This window comes from Bison bison, unplaced genomic scaffold, assembly GCF_000754665.1.
Source record: "Bison bison bison isolate TAMUID 2011002044 unplaced genomic scaffold, Bison_UMD1.0 scf7180017864365, whole genome shotgun sequence".
NCBI lineage: Eukaryota > Metazoa > Chordata > Mammalia > Artiodactyla > Bovidae > Bison > Bison bison.
Genome location: NW_011494937.1, coordinates 3,364,370 through 3,365,043, shown reverse-complemented (window position 1 = coordinate 3,365,043; position 674 = coordinate 3,364,370).

Below are 674 nucleotides of genomic sequence, written 5' to 3'. Positions count from 1 at the left end.
GGAGGTGATGAAATTCCAGTTGACCTATTTCAAACTGAAAGATAATAGCTGTGAAAGTGCTAGCACTCAATATGCCAGCAAATTTGGAAACTCAGCAGTGGCCACAGGACTGGAAAAGGTCAGTTTTCATCCAATTCCAAAGAAAGGCAATGCCAAAGAATACTCAAACTACTGCACAATTGCACTCATCTCACACACTAGTAAGGTAATTCTCAAAATTCTCCAAGCCAGGCTTCAGCAATACGTGAACCATGAACTTCCAGATGTTCAATCTGGTTTTAGAAAAGACAGAGGAAACAGAGAAAAAATTGCCAACATCCACTGGATCATGGAAAAAGCTAGAGAGTTCCAGAAAGACATCTATTTCTGCTTTACTGACTATGCCAAAGCCTTTGACTGTGTGGATCACAATAAACTGTGGAAAATTCTTCAAGAGATGGGAATACCAGACCACCTGACCTGTCTCTTGAGAAACCTATATGCAGGTCAGGGAGCAACAGTTAGAACTGGGCATGGAAAAACAGACTGGTTCCAAATAGGAAAAGGAGTACGTCAAGGCTGTATATTGTCACCCTGCTTATTTAACTTCTATGCAGAGTACATCATGAGAAACGCTGGACTGGAAGAAGCACAAGCTGGAATCAAGATTGCTGGGAGAAATATCAATAATCTCA